General features: G+C 44.0%; 1 long non-coding RNA gene across 1 annotated transcript; it reads right to left on the bottom strand.

Moving 5' to 3' along the window:
* Nucleotides 1–1939: 1939 nt before the first annotated feature.
* Nucleotides 1940–5862, bottom strand: LOC142072321 (uncharacterized). The gene is made up of 3 exons (XR_012668714.1): nucleotides 5779–5862; nucleotides 2661–2848; nucleotides 1940–2100 (listed from the first exon to the last, which is right to left on the bottom strand). It is a non-coding gene; the product is annotated as an uncharacterized LOC142072321 (long non-coding RNA).
* Between the last annotated feature and the right edge of the window lie 9265 nt (nucleotides 5863–15127).

Here is a 15127-nt window from a genome sequence, read left to right as displayed (position 1 = left end):
ATGACGGGTCCCATGGCCTCAGCATTGAATCCAGGCCAGGTCTGTCCAGAGATAGACGAAAAACGTGAATTACCTCGCTCCTTTTTCCTAATGATTTCAGTTGGAATGGTACAATGAAGCATTAAACTTCTATAGCAGTGGTGGGCAAACCACCGCTCGCGAGCTGTATGTGGCTCTTTTACAGTTAAAGTGCAGCTCGTGGAGCCCCCCAAGACACCCCCTCCCTCCATTCTCCATCTACCAGACAGGGGGAGCTCAGGGCTCCTGCCCTGCAGTGAGCTGGTGGGGCTGGGGTAGGGTTGCCAACTTTCTAATCACACACAAATGAACACCCCTGCCCTGCCCCTTCTCCAAGACCCTGCCCCCACTTGCTCCATCCCCCCCCTCCCTCCGTCACTCACTTTCCCCACCCTCACTCACTTTCACCAGGCTGGGGCAGGGGTTTGGGGTGCGGGAGGGGGGCAGGGCTCTGGGGTGGGGCTAGGGATGAGGGGTTTGGGGTATGGGAGTGGAGTCTGGGTTGGGGCTGGGGTAGGGGGCAGGGCTGGGGGGGGTTAGGGCTCCAGCGGAGGGGGTGCTGGGGATGAGGGGTTTGGGGTGTGGGAGAGGAGTCTGGGCTGGGGCAGGGAGTTGGGGTGCAGGGGGGGTGAGGCTTCGGCTGGGGGTAGGGCCAGGGGTGAGGAGTTTGGGGTGCAGGAGGGGGCTCGGGCAGCGACAAAAGCTTTACTGAAGTCAAGACCTGTCTTGAATGCTTCCCACCATCCACTAGGCTGGTTACCCCATCAAAGAAGGAAATTAGATTAGTTTGGTGTGATTTGTTCTTGGCAGGTCTATGTTGGCTATTACTTATCCCCTTATTATCCTCTAGATATTTACAAACCGATTGTTTAATAATTTGTTCCAGGATCTTTCTGGGTATCAAAAGTTAGGCTACCTGGTCTATAGTTCCCCAGGTACTCATTTCCCCCCTTTTTAAAGATAGTTACTATGTTTGCCATTCTCCAGTACTCTGGGACCTCATCCATCTTCTGAGAGTTCTTGAAGATAATTGCTAATGTTCAGAGATTGCTTCACCTAGTTTCAAGATGTACAGAAACAGCAGGACAAATATGGATGCCAGACAGTTCTAGGTTGAGTGTGTGCAGTATTCTTTTGTGAAATATTTTGTCCCATTGCCATGATTCTCAGCTTTTCCTCCATTTTATTATGTTATGGGGACTATCCTCTGTTTAATTTGTGTGTGTGTGTGTGTGTGTGTGTGTGATTTGTGAAGTTTCATTTTTGAAATGGGAGAGAAGTTTGTGTGCAAAAAATCCACCAGTAGTGAGTATAGTGAGTAAATTGTGCTTGGAAACATGAAGGCCCTTTTAACCAGCCCCAGTGTTTGCTTTTATGAAAGTAATTAAACACTTTGGTGCATCTCTGCTGGAACTGTGGCTGCATCATTTCCAGGATACTGTCCGCAGGCATGTTCCAACCCTAGGGTTCAAAGTAACTATTTTGTATGATCTTTTTCAGGTTTAATTATGTGGTTTAAAGGAAACTCTGAGGAACTTAGTAAATGTTGCCAGTTTGACATAGATTTGCCTCAGTTATTATCATAACAAAATCTGGCATTTTCCTTTCCTACCTACTGTATGGTAGCGATACACGGACTTCTTCTTTGTAATATTGAATGATCAGTGTAAATGAATGACTTGTGCATTGATATAGCGGTTGTCATCCTGTGATCTCTAAGCAATTTACCATGTAACCTTAGTTATTTTTCAGTAATGTATCAATTATAAATTTCAATAGCTGATTAGATCCTTTTCCAAATCAAGCCCTCTGTCTCCTGCACTAATAAAACAGGACGTGAACAAAGAACTGAACTGCTTTTGGTTTATTGGAATAAAAAGTTTAAGTGAATCTAAAACATCATCTGTGGCTTATTTGTGCATTAGAGATTAAAAACTCTCTTGAGCAAAGAATCAGGAAGAAAAGAAAATAAGAGAGAGGGTATCAACAAGAAGCAATCAGCAGGTAGGATTATGATGAGTTCTTCATTGGTGCAGATCCCTGGAGTTATGGTTCCTCTTAACACTTTGCCAGGATATTTTTCTGAAACAGAGATTAACAACAGTGAATGGAGAGGGCTTGACTCTGCTAAGAAGATAATGCAGGTAAAGTGCCATACAACCAGCTAAATTGAATATTTTGGAGCATAAGAGCACGTTGACTGGCTGCACACTCACTTTTGTCACGGTAGTATTAAATCTGGGTGTTTTAAAACCATGAGATTTCATCTTTGTAACAGAAGGTTTTGACAAGCAAATTTGATTTTAAATATATCTAAGCAAAACTGAACGGCATCTAAACAATGACTTGTCATGATAAGCAAGTCAGGAGCTATTTCTTACTCTAGAAAGAGCAGTAAAATCTCTTAAAGTGATTTTTTTCACCAGTGTAACCTTTTGGACCTGAATATGCTTCACAGTAGGGCCTGATACAAAACCCAGTGAAGTCAGTGAGAGGCAACTGACTTCAGTTTGTTTTGGATTAGGCCCTTACATTGCTTTTACAGAGGGGTATTTATTTTGACTTCAGTGAAGTTATTCCTGATTTACACTGGTACTCTTTATTTAATTATAATAATAATAATAATTAATAAATGAAATTACCATCAATTCCCCTATGGCTTCTGAATGTTCCTGTGAAAGTTTAAGCACACTTTCCTTGAGCTCATAAGCAGCAGTCTTCATAACATCACTGGTTACAAAAGGAGCAATTGACTCCATGTATTTTGGACAAGAGCCAAAGAGGGACTTGTTAAGAATGTTAATGAGAACTGGACACGTATCAGCAGTAACTGGAATGCAAACATGAAATAGAGTTAAGCAGGATAATATCAAAATATTTTAAACTATTTATTGCTCAAATATTTAGTGCAATTTCTCTACTGTGTCTTAAAACTCATGGTGTTGATGCCATAGTGGAGGTTGTGATGGCTATTCCGTTCTAGATATCTGTGCTCTTGTGCTTATACCTCTATCACTGTGTTCGTAAGGCTGAAATTTTTCCTCGTTTTCGTTGAATGGGGAATACTTGTAGAATAAGGTACTCAATGAGAGTAAGGGTATTAGAATTTGTCCTGTTGTGGATGATTTCTTGCCTGGCAATTGTTAGAGGGCTTATTCCTTCACCCACTTACTTCCCTGGTCCTTCTCGCATGAACAGAGAGCAACAATACCCGAAGTCCAAAGGTGCAAACAATTTTTGGGGTGAACTTCCAGCAAGCATGATTCCAGTTTCCTTCCTTAGTGTCCCCCTTCCCAGCTCTGACACCACAGAGCCTTACACCTGTGTCCCTGTTCCCATTCCCCCCCTTAACAAAACATGATTCCAATTTCCCTGTTCCCATTTCCCCCCCCCACTTCCTGATTGACTGCAGACTATATAATAAAACTTGAGTTCTGCTTAGCTATACCTTAACCAATCATTTTACTTAAATTTAACTAACCAATCCTAACATATTGTAACATGATTAGCCAACCAATTATATCCCACCACCTTAATGAGTTGACACCCAGCAAAATTAATTATCCAGCAGACAGAAACAATCACAGAATCAGACAGAGATTATACAGACAAACAATTGGGAAATGGGGACTATAGTGATAGAACAACACAGAAATGAGGAAAAAAGAAAAGGAGTACTAGTGGCACCTTAGAGACTAACCAATTTATTTGAGCATAAGCTTTCGTGAGCTACAGCTCACTTCATCGGATGCAACTCAGAAATGAGGATTTCACATCCCAGCTATTGATAAGTGAGTTCTTGCCAGATAGGATGCTATCAAACTAAGTTTCCTTTTACATCTTCTAGGCACTTCCCTTTCTCTGGAGGCGATAGGCACGATCAGGACAGGATTGTATTCCTAACAGCCCAATAGCACCTTCTTTCAATGTGACTAGTTTGGAATGTGAGGAGGTGACCGGTCGCTTCCCAGCTTATGGCTGCCTCTGCTGCTTCGCCAGAGGCCTTAGACTAAGCACAGGGCCTCAGACTGTCACAGTAAGAGAAGGCCGTTACACCGGCAGACAATGATTTTGATTCTTTTATACCTCTATAACTAGCTAAGTGATAAGAATACACCTAAATTCTTAAAGTACAGGCCTTTGCAGACAGGCCTGAATATCTATATCCTAACCACGATAACTCCAAATCAGATTATATTTTGAAAATCAAACAGACCATGGAGGTATTTCTTTTCCTCAATAAGGCCAAGAGCCTTGGATATTTTTGAAGAAATTTGGTTGAGTACAGCACAGTGGGCATGTCTACTATATTACTGTTTTACGCAAGACATGGGTGTAGATGTCTCAATGTACACAAGTGGGATATACACATTCAAATACCATAAAAATGGACATTACTTAAATGGTCAGCCTTTCCCCAGCCTCCCCACTTCTCGCGGAGGGGGAACAATGAAAAGATAGAATGACAATGAGTGAGCAGACAGACTGAAATGCAAATACAGAGAGAGAGACTGAAAAATGGAGATGAGATTGGGAATAAAAACTGTTCATAATTTCTTAGAATCAGTTAAACTATACTTAGGACACCCACTCATCCCAACCAAACGTCTGAGAGCGTCTGCTCTCTCTAGGACCTGGGTTGGGGTCCTAGTACATAGTATAGGCTTTCTTCTACCAAATCACCCTGCCATTCAGTTTTTTAAAACTGAATCTCATTGGGAAAGTGGGGAAACCACCTTGGTTTTAGTTTGCAGAGCAAAATGTTTTGTATATTCAAACTAATTTTGTGAACCTCAAGAAACAAAACAAAGCAATGCATGAAAATCCCTTAACCTCTTAAATTCCCCCTAAGTTCACTGATCCCTATTTTAATCAAACTCTAATGAATAGCCCTTGCTAACCCAAATTCATAATATGTAAGGTAGTGTTACACGTTAGGCTACAATACCAAGTTGACACTAATGCCCATCTTTTTATCAACACTGCTTTGAATCCCATATATACTTAAGTCAGTGGACCTGATTCTGCTCCCTGTTTACCTGATGTAAATCAGGAGCAGCTCCAATGAAGTCAGTGGAGTTACATCAATCTAAAGCCAATGTTAGATCAGAATTATATCCTGCTGCTTCTTAATCAAAGGTGGTAGAACTTATGCACCGGTCAAAATGCAGGTGCATGTCAGATGGTCAGAATACAGGTGTAGGTAGATTAAATTGCACAGCTGTGTAGCTTCCACTATGTGACCTTCAGGGCCAGATTCCACCACTATCATTAGTGTTGAGTAGTAGCTTACTCCTTGAGTACCCTATTGATTTCATAGACTAAGGTGGCAGAATCTGGTCCTCAGTGAGTGCAAAATAAGTGGTTTCAGAGCAGCAGCCATGTTAGTCTGTATCCGTAAAAAGAAAAGAAGTACTTGTGGCACCTTAGGGACTAACAAATTTATTAGAGCATAAGCTTTCGTGAGCTACAGCTCTCTTCATCGGATGCAAAATAAGTGTAACTGACCTGAATTGTTTCTTTCCAGTCTAGAAACTGGAATGCATTTGCTGTGGGAACCTTATAAACTCCTTAATGCGGATTTCAAAGAGCTTGATGCTTGAGGCTTCAAGAATTTGAGGTTTCATATAAAGAGGGGCCAATTATGTAAGGCTCCATTGTGAAACCCCTACTCACACTGGGGAGCACCTACTCATACAAATCATCCCATTGACTTCAGTCAGAAAATGTTCTACAGTCTGGCCTGTAAGTAATACTCACCAGAGTAGCAGCACAGTGTCAGGCTGATCAGCAGAAGAGCAACTGGCAGCTTCATGGTGAAGATGATGATTTATCGCGTATCACGCCTCAAATGGCAAGAGCCAATGAACTCGCTTAGGAGCTTTGCATGCAGAGATCCAATATATAAGCACAGCAGCGACACCTGTTCCTGCCAGCAGAGTCCGTGCCACACCACATGGCCTCATTAACACTGGAATCTATCCCATGTTTGCCAATGGAGTGGAAATAAGAAAAAAAATGTAAAAGTTACCCTTTTTCATTGTTCTCTTGGGAATGGAATGGTCTGAAGAGTTAAACGTCTCCAGTTCTTGTTATGTAAAGGTGCACTAGAGATCAAGAAAAGGGCAAGAAAGAGTCACATGTTACGTAAAGGACAGCATGTAAAGGACAGTTCTGATGGACGAGGTGACCCCACATAATTGGTCTCCTCCATCTGTAATTTCTACGAGTCTGCAGTATTTGTGTTTAATATTTGGTTTAATACAAATAAACATCCCCTTGAGTTACTTGTGCTGACCTCCCCTAACTTAGTCTGATGACAGAGCAAACAGCATGTGCAAACCGAATAGACTTTTACACTTTCAGAGAGACAGGTGGTCTCTTAAGATACCATCTGCCTAGATTCTCACTCTTGGATCTTAACTCCTTAGCAGGGGACCAGTGGAACTCCTATGGTTGTTAAAAAATGTTTGCCTCCTAAGCATAGCTGAAGCATGGTGAGCCGCTGCCCTCCACTCCCTAGAGGTGTAAATGCTGCCTCTGAACATTCCAAATAGTTCCTTCTTGTTGGTGGAGGAGTTCCCAGTTTGCTGTGCTTCTGCATTGCTCCAGCTCTTTCTACTTCTCTATCCTTTACATGATTTATGCATCCTTCCAGGCAGTTTGGTAGGTTGCATGACTTCTGATACCTTAGCCTCAGCAATCCTATATATTTTTGTAGCACTTCAGTGCTTGTTTTGCCTGGTGCTCTGGATTCCACGCCAGAACATCCACTCCCACGCTTTCTTCTTCCTCTTAGAGCACTGCTTCCTTCTCTGCATTTTTGGTATGTGCCTCAGTCTCTCTTGGTGCTTGTACACTTTTACGATTGAGTTGCCAGTTGCCTTTCTGTTTTCCTCACCAGGATTTGACTTCCAACTTGTAAAGGATACCTTTTTGTCTCTAACCACCTATTTTACTCTATTTAGCCACGTTGGCATTTGTTTGGTCCTCTTACTGTTGGGTTTGTTTTTTTTTAATTTGGGGTATACATTTATTTTGAGCCTCTATTATGGTGTTTATAGGTAGTTTTCAGGCATTTAATCCTTGTGACTTGCTACAATGAGTTTTCTGTTTGTTTGTTTTTTTTTACAGATTAGACCACTCATGTTCAGACTGGACTCACGACATCCATGGAAGCAGATCTGTATCAGGAGAGGACAAATGCTCACAATCTCCGGTTGAAGTTCATGATGTTCTGATGGAGGTTTGAGCAGTTACTGGTAAGCTGGATCTGTGACTCTCCTGGCTGTTCAAATTGAGTGGATAGGTATTGTCAGCTGTTGACAATGACTGCCTCAAGAAGAGTATGCTTCTAGCAACCCTCAAACAAGCCTTTGCTAGCCCCTTGCTCAAAAGGTGCATCTTGGGCTTTACACAAAGACTGACTTGGTTGTGTTGGCAGATGGTGGTGGATAAAGACCAGGTGTCAGCTACCAGCTGCATTTGATACTCTTGATCATGAGGTGTTGGCTGTCATGTGGCCCCTGGAAGGATTAAATGGAGCTGTGTTAATGTAGCTCTGTTCTTCTTTTCTTGGAGAGTCATGTTGAGTAGTTGTTGGCAATTGCTCTGCTTTCCCAAGGGCCCTTAGATATGGGATGCTGCAGGCAGTCATTCTGTTTCCTATCTTATTTAATATGTAAATGGAGCTGTTAGGCTGGTTAATGACGAGGCATGGGCTTCAGTCTATATGCAGTATGCTGATGACACTCGGCTTTATGTGTCTCTTTAATCTGACCAGGACAGTGCAGTTAAGCTCCTCAGCAAATGTCTGGTTGAGATTTGGGCATGGAAAGGGGCAGGGTGACCAAGACTTAATCCAGATGAGTGTGAGGTGATAGTGGGAAAATGGGGGAAGCAGCTGAAGGACGAGGCAGAGGTAACACTGTCCCCATTGTTCTGTGGGTGTTGACTGTTGACATTGACTGTGGGTGTTCGTCCTCCACTGATCACCTGAGTTCACCGTTTTGAGGTGGTGTTAGATCCCCATGGACATATTAAAGCAATGCCCAGGAATATGTATTTTCATCTACATCTGGCCAGCAGGCTGTGACCTTTACTCTCTTCTTTCTATTGTTGTGCAAGCCTTTCTCACCCCAAGAAAAGACTAAACTTGCATGAATTTTCAACCTGGGGGTTGCAAACCCTGAGAAGTTTCAGAGTAACAGCCGTGTTAGTCTGTATTCGCAAAAAGAAAAGGAGTACTTGTGGCACCTTAGAGACTAACCAATTTATTTGAGCATGAGCTTTCGTGAGCTACAGCTCACTTCATCGGATGCATACCGTGGAAACTGCACAGGAAGTTTCTTGAGCAAATGCTGTAGTTGCTTTTGGTAACTCTCAGTGGGATCATAGGGTAATGGCTTGTAGAAACTCGTGTTGGAGAGCTGCCGAGCAGCCTCTTGTTCATATTCCGACCTATTCATGATGACAACAGCACCTTCTTTGTCAGCCTTTTTGATTATGATGTCAGAGTTGTTTCTGAGGCTGTGGATGGCATTGTGTTCCGCATGGCTGAGGTTATGGGGCAAGTGATGCTGCTTTTCCACAATTTCAGCCCGTGCACGTCGGCGGAAGCACTCTATGTAGAAGTCCAGTCTGCTGTTTCGACCTTCAGGAGGAGTCCATCTAGAATCCCTCTTTCTGTAGTGTTGGTAGGGAGACCTCTGTGGATTAGTATGTTGTTCAGAGGTATTTTGGAAATATTCCTTGAGTCGGAGACGTCGAAAATAGGATTCTAGGTCACCACAGAACTGTATCATGTTCGTGGGGGTGGAGGGGCAGAAGGAGAGGCCCCGAGATAGAACAGCTGCTTCTGCTGGGCTGAGAGTATAGTTGGATAGGTTAACAATATTGCTAGGTGGGTTGAGGGAACCATTGCTGTGGCCCCTTGTAGCATGTAGTAGTTTAGAAAGTTTAGTGTCCTTTTTCTTTTGTAGAGAAGCAAAGTGTGCGTTGTAAATGGCTTGTCTAGTTTTAGTAAAATCCAGCCACGAGGAAGTTTGTGTGGAAGGTTGGTTTTTTATGAGAGTATCCATTTTTGAGAGCTCATTCTTAATCTTTCCCTGTTTGCTGTAGAGGATGTTGATCAGGTGATTCCGCAGTTTCTTTGAGAGCGTGTGGCACAAGCTGTCAGCATAGTCTGTGTGGTATGTAGATTGTAATGGATTTTTTACCTTCAGTCCTTTTGGTACGATGTCCATCTGTTTGCATTTGGAAAGGAAGATGATGTCTGTCTGTATCTGTACAAGTTTTTTCATGCAGTTGATAGATTTCCACTCCATACGGCTAAATGCAGTGCCTTGCATAATGACAGGTTTCAGAGTAACAGCCGTGTTAGTCTGTATTCGCAAAAAGAAAAGGAGTACTTGTGGCACCTTAGAGACTAACCAATTTATTTGAGCATGAGCTTTCGTGAGCTACAGCTCACTTCCACGGTATGCATCCGATGAAGTGAGCTGTAGCTCACGAAAGCTCATGCTCAAATAAATTGGTTAGTCTCTAAGGTGCCACAAGTACTCCTTTTCTTTTTGCAAACCCTGAGAAGTTCGCAAACAGCTTACAGAAGACCATGACCACCTTCTCTTTCTTTATGGCATAACTCAAACTTGGGGGGAAAAATAATGATACCCACCCATGGTCCTCCCCCAGGCCAGGCTCCACCCACTTGAGGTGCCAAAAATAGATTAAAGGCTTTATGAATCATGCAATATCACAAATATCGTATGTCACATTTCACATCACAATACTGCCCTTGCAGTGAAAAAGCTTCCATTGCCACCGGGAGAAGTGTTAATGACAGGCCCATGAGCTCTGTCTGAAAACTAAGCACCACCCTTCTCTACAGTAGCTCATGCTCACAGCTAACTCAGACAAATTCTGCTGCCCTTTCTCTCATTCAGCATGGTCTTACTCCACAAATAGTTCTATTTAAATCAGTACTCAGCATAAGGTGGCAGAATCTGGTCCTTGGTGAGGAAAAGACATGCAAGAGTGTGTTACTATGTCCACATCAAAGATAGTAAAATGTGAGATTTTCCTCTCTGCTTGTCTGAGAATGTGGTATACTTGATCGCTGAGCTTCCATACACATAAAACTTAGCTGTGGTAGAGAATTTCCTTCCTGAATGGAACTGTGTGGCTCAGTAGGCCAACAAGCCTCTGGATGCCATTATCCTCCATAGTGCAGTATATGGCTGCAGGGATAGACAGGTGTTTCTGTTAATTTCCACCTCCCTGATGGTATTGGATGATGGGAGGACTATTTCCCTTCTCCTTTAAACCACATATAAGATAAGTTGTCTTTTCCCATCTCATGATAAATCTTTCTTAGCGGTGAGGCTCTGGGTGGAGTCATGTCCATACTTGTTCCGATGCTTCATGCTAGCAACCTATTAGCAGAAGATTGCAAAGCAGGACTGGCTCCATCCTCAGTCTCCTCTTCTCTTGCAGCTCAAGCTCACCTGGGCTGCATTACAGCCATCCTGCGGGTGTAGAAGCAAGCTCAGTGTTTGGTCTGGATCACGTGGAGGGCCTTCAGCCTATGTACAATGAAAACAAACTACACAGCATGGATCTTCACCCTTGTGGTACCAGTGAGCCCACAGAGCTGAGGGCCTCCTTTGGGGAGAACTCCCTGATGCTGAGGAATACAATAGGGAATACAATAGGGACTAACTAAACATGATTTAGTTCTTGTTCACATAGGTCAAATGGAACAAAGATGTGCTCCTCAGTCCCCAAACACAGCATGACAGGTTTTTTGTTTGACTTGGATTCAGAACTGTTGGGACAGATCTTCTCTTGTCTACATAGTGTAAATCTGAAGTAACTTCATTAAAGACAGTGACGTTCTCTGGTCTTGCATTCGTTTAGCAGAGCAGCATTTAGCCTACTGGAGTACTGGCTGTGTTTTTGGCCCTTTCCCTGCATGGTGCTCGCTTCTGAGTGATCTTTGCAGGTTTGGGGAGCACCATGGTGTCATTGCTGAACCAAATTACTTCAGAGTTCCCAACAAAGGGGTAATATAGTCCTTCTTCAGTATGAGATTGTGCCAAAGTTACTTCAGTCCAGTGTTTTGGGGTATGATTCTTCTCTCATTTACATTGCTGTACATTCAGCTAAGTGCAATGGAGTTGATTCTGATTTACACTGGGTTACGTGAGAGGAGAATCAGGCCCTTTGCATTTTTTCTTGCTCTTTTTTTCTAGCTGGTTTATAGAGTTTACAGATGTCAGCAGCCTGTTACAGAGACAGGCCTGAGCAACTGTTTGGATCTGGATCCAGATTTGAATGTCTCCAGAGTTCCGGTGAGCTCTGGTGTTCTGGCTCAGGCTCATCTCTACCTTACAGCACTTGATAACTTACACCAATTGATAAATAAGAGGAAAGGATAGAATGTGTGACACTGACGAAGTGTGCTGCAGCAGCTGGAAAGGTACAGCGCTTGGCAGAGTTAATGTAGCTACAAAGGCCTGCCAGACCCTGCATTGAGCACAGGGTTACTGTTACAGATACAAATACCTGTGAAACACTTCATACATTATTCACTCCTGCTCTTTCTTGGCCTCCTTGGGAGCTTTAATCACACTCTATCAAGCCGCCAATGAGGTACGTGTTGGGTTGAACAATCTCAGTATAAAGTTGCTTGTTTTTCTCTGCTTGTCTCACAAAATCTGAATAACACCCTTTCCATGGGCCTGATCCAAAGCCTACTGATTGTAAATCTTTCTATAAACTTCAGTGGGCTTTGGATCCGGTCTCAAGTCCTTGCTGCTTGGTTTAACGCTGCTCAGAGTATGTAGAAAAGTCTCTCTGTCACAAATCAACTTTAGGATTCATTCATAGAATCATAGAATATCAGGGTTGGAAGGGACCTCAGGAGGTCATCTAGTCCAAACCCTTGCTCAAAAGCAGGACCAATCCCCAATTAAATCATCCCAGCCAGGGCTTTGTCAAGCCTGACCTTAAAAACGTCTAAGGAAGGAGATTCTACCACCTCCCTAGGTAACGCATTCCAGTGTTTCACCACCCTCCTAGTGAAAAAGTTTTTCCTAATATCCAACCTAAACCTCCCCCACTGCAACTTGAGACCATTACTCCTTGTCCTGTCATCTTCTACCACTGAGAATAGTCTAGAACCAACCTCTTTGGAACCACCTTTCAGGTAGTTGAAAGCAGCTATCAAATCCCCCCTCATTCTTCTCTTCTGCAGACTAAACAATCCCAGTTCCCTCAGCCTCTCCTCATAAGTCATGTGTTCCAGATCCCTAATCATTTTTGTTGCCCTCCGCTGGACTCTCTCCAATTTATCCACATCCTTCTTGTAGTGTGGGGCCCAAAACTGGACACAGTACTCCAGATGAGGCTTCACCAATGTCGAATAGAGGGGGACGATCACTTTCCTCGATCTGCTGGCTATGCCCCTACTTATACAGCCCAAAATGCCATTGGCCTTCTTGGCAACAAGGGCACACTGTTGACTCATATCCAGCTTCTTGTCCACTGTCACCCCTAGGTCCTTTTCCGCAGAACTGCTGCCGAGCCATTCGGTCCCTAGTCTGTAGCAGTGCATTGGATTCTTCCGTCCTAAGTGCAGGACTCTGCACTTATCCTTGTTGAACCTCATCAGATTTCTTTTGGCCCAATCCTCCAATCTGTCTAGGTCCCTCTGTATCCTATCCCTACCTGCCACCGTATCTACCACTCCTCCTAGTTTAGTATCATCCGCAAATTTGCTGAGAGTGCAATCCACACCATCCTCCAGATCATTTATGAAGATATTGAACAAAACCGGCCCCAGGACCGACCCTTGGGGCACTCCGCTTGATACCGGCTGCCAACTAGACATGGAACCATTGATCACTACCCGTTGAGCCCGACAATCTAGCCAACTTTCTAACCACCTTATAGTGCATTCATCCAGCCCATACTTCTTTAACTTGCTGACAAGAATACTGTGGGAGACCGTGTCAAAAGCTTTGCTAAAGTCAAGAAACAATACATCCACTGCTTTCCCTTCATCCACAGAACCAGTAATCTCATCATAGAAGGCAATTAGATTAGTCAGGCATGACCTTCCCTTGGTGAATCCATGCTGACTGTTCCTGATCACTTTCCTCTCGTGTAAGTGCTTCAGGATTGATTCTTTGAGGACCTGCTCCATGATTTTTCCAGGGACTGAGGTGAGGCTGACTGGCCTGTAGTTCCCAGGATCCTCCTTCTTCCCTTTTTTAAAGATTGGCACTACATTAGCCTTTTTCCAGTCGTCCGGGACTTCCCCTGATCACCATGAGTTTTCAGAGATAATGGCCAATGGCTCTACAATCACATCCGCCAACTCCTTTAGCACTCTCGGATGCAACGCATCCAGCCCCATGGACTTGTGCACGTCCAGCTTTTCTAAATAGTCCCTAACCACTTCTTTCTCCACAGAGGGCTGGCCTGCAAAAGAAAATCAAACATGGATTCTCCCCTCACTGAGTCCCTGTGCTGGGATGACAGAAAGGTACAATTCAGTATGTGAATGGGAATAGCCTGTGGCTGAATTTGCTTTGGATAAAACCCCAGAAGAAGTGAAAAATAAATGACACAAAACGTACAGCAAGGGAAATGTTTTAGAGACTGGAGGAAAACTGCTACCATAGAATGTGATAAAAATGTCTAACCCAAATCATTCAGGTTGTTTTAGGGCAAAGGGTGGAAAAGCCATTCAGAAAATACAAGAAAAGTCTGATTGAGGGCCTGATCCAAACCCTGCTGAAGTCATTGGGAGTTTTTCCATTGACTTCAGTGGGGTTTGGATCTGGCTCTTAGCAAGTGCCTAACTCTGTCTTGCAAGAAACAGCTCAGGCACCTAGGCTGCTTCACTCCAGGAGAGGGATTCCTGGCTGTGAATTGCAACTAGAGAGCGTCGCCTCCCTGCAGCCCAACGCAGACACCTAACTCTGTAAGAAGAGCATGGCTCAGCACACCCCCCTGTCATCAGCATCTCCCATTGGCTAGCTTAGGCAGGGATCCATCTAGCCTTCTGCCGCTTATGGATCCTATTCTTAGGCACCTGTCTCTCCCCATTCATTGAACAGGGAGCCAGGTCGCCTAACTCAGGCTTTGTGGAACCGTTCATTCTTCCAGTGAATTTCTAGGTGCCTAAAAGTTAGCCATTGCGATGCTCAGCATCGCAACACCTACGTTTCTTTGTGGACCCCGGCCAGAGAGACCTGCTCCTCTGTGAGGTTCTGTCGCAAGCTGTCTGGCCCTTTCAGGGCAGTCGGGCTCAGCCTTGCCTGTGATTTAGCAGTTCACCACCACCAGACCCAGGGACTGAATTATAGCTGGTGATCCCTGCTGTAAAAGTGTCAGAGAGTCTGAATGGGGGAGAAAAGAAGTTGGAGGAGATGACCCAGGAAGCGAAAAGGGCCTGGTGAAGGCAGCCTAAAGAAGGCCTACAGGGAGCAGGATAGGCTGCTGTGGGGGCTCTGAAGTAGGGCCTGTTGGAAGCAGGGAGGTGCCTTGGAGAAGCTGCTGGAGTTCTCAGGGCATGGGAAGCAGTTGGGGAAACCTGCAGGGAAGAAGGGCCTCAAGTGAAAAAGCCCTGGGAGGCAGGACTCTGCTTAAAGAAGCAAAGAAGAACTCTGCAGGGCCCAGAAGGAGGGGTGAAGAGCAGATCTGAGATGACAGAATCAGGACCCAAGGATCTTTTATACAATTTCATGTCTTTTGACAAGTTGGAATTCCTCAGGGAACAAAAGGTCAATAGGATGACTTTGAAGGAGGTCCATCACCGGTACTTAGCTATACGAATTAACATAAGGCAATTTGCTTGTTCCTCCACCAGTCACAGTATATTTCAAGGAGAGATGAATACTGAGATATCCCGTGTTTACAATTAATTTAAATGCTAGGATGTTCTTTTGATCTCTGAACTATCAGAATACAGCATAGACAGGGACTGTTGATTACATTGTCGACTCTATGCATACATATGTAAATACACAAAAACACAAACATTATCTCCCCACACGTCTTTTGAGGGTTATTTATTTTGCAGGATTGTTTAACCCTTTCT

The sequence above is a fragment of the Caretta caretta genome, chromosome 6 (genome assembly GCF_965140235.1).
Source record: "Caretta caretta isolate rCarCar2 chromosome 6, rCarCar1.hap1, whole genome shotgun sequence".
In the NCBI taxonomy this organism is placed as follows: Eukaryota; Metazoa; Chordata; order Testudines; family Cheloniidae; genus Caretta; species Caretta caretta.
The sequence above is the reverse complement of the archived record's forward strand: the minus strand, read 5'-3'. Positions and strand labels throughout refer to the sequence as shown.